At 37.9% G+C, this 1,089-nt stretch overlaps 1 pseudogene; it reads right to left on the bottom strand.

Moving 5' to 3' along the window:
• Positions 1–279: 279 nt before the first annotated feature.
• Positions 280–844, bottom strand: LOC124105415 (large ribosomal subunit protein uL11m-like; annotated as a pseudogene).
• Between the last annotated feature and the right edge of the window lie 245 nt (positions 845–1,089).

Raw genomic sequence — 1,089 nt, 5'->3', positions numbered from 1 at the left:
CCTCTGGGGTCATTTTTCTTTTACTATTTCTAATGATGCAGTATTGCTGTCAATGAATTTTCTGTTTATCTAAAAGAGTACATTTAATTTTCCTTCATATTTTAAATGCACTTTCTCCAGGTATGAAATTTTAAGTTGGCAGTTCTTTTCTATTCTTTTTCTTTTCTCTTTAATTTTTTTGGGTGGCAAACAATGTTTATTCAGGTTTAATATAGATTTTAAAATCTGGTCTCCTTCCAGTTGTTTCCTTCAAAATTTTGGCATGTGGGGGGCAGGGAGTCACTTCTTGGCAGCTTCTTCCAAATCTGCCTTTTTTTGAACAGCCAGGAATGTGACTTGCTTCCTCTAGAAAGCTACTAGCACTTCAGCACTGAGGTCCTTCATCAAAGGCATGGGGGTGAACTATGGAGGACAGGGTTACATCCTGCAGGGCAAAGGATTGAGCTTTGATCTCTTATACATGCTTCCGGATCACCAGGCCGATCATATTTTTCCCTATCCACTACTTTCTTTTCAATCCCCAAAGCTACCTCCAAAAAGTAGGAAATAATGGTTGTCCAAATCTTGATACCAAATGTCCTGTCAGGCTTCATAAACATCTTTTAGGTAAAGGAATATCTTCTTTGATGTCCCTTGTGGTCTTTCTGAACTCTTTGCAGAATTGGTTAATACAAATGCCTTGTTGATCCAGAATGGGACCTAGTGGAGGCCCAGATGTGGCCTGCTCTGCCCACATGATGGACAGGATCAGGAGGCCAGCCTAAGACTTCTTGAGAGCCTGAGGAGTCCATCTTAGCTTTTGACAGGTGGCTTTGTTTTTCTTTTGATCCTTTAAAGATGTCATTGTCTTTGTAAAGTTTCTCATGAGAAGTCTGCCTGTTATTCACATCTTTCTTCTTCTGTCAATAAGACACTGTTTATTTCCAGATGCTTTTAAGATTACATCTTTATGATGAGTTTAGGACAAATTGATTATGATGTGTCTTGCTGTGGTTTTCTTTGAATCTATCTTGTCTGTGGTTTATTAAGTTACTAGATCTATCTATAGGCATATATTTTTCATCAAATATGAAAAATTTTGGCCATTAC

The sequence above is a fragment of the Marmota monax genome, unplaced genomic scaffold (assembly GCF_021218885.2).
Source record: "Marmota monax isolate L192 unplaced genomic scaffold, Marmota_monax_Labrador192_F-V1.1 WCK01_AAM20220418_F8-fsc00100, whole genome shotgun sequence".
NCBI lineage: Eukaryota > Metazoa > Chordata > Mammalia > Rodentia > Sciuridae > Marmota > Marmota monax.
This window is presented reverse-complemented; position numbering and strand designations above follow the sequence as displayed.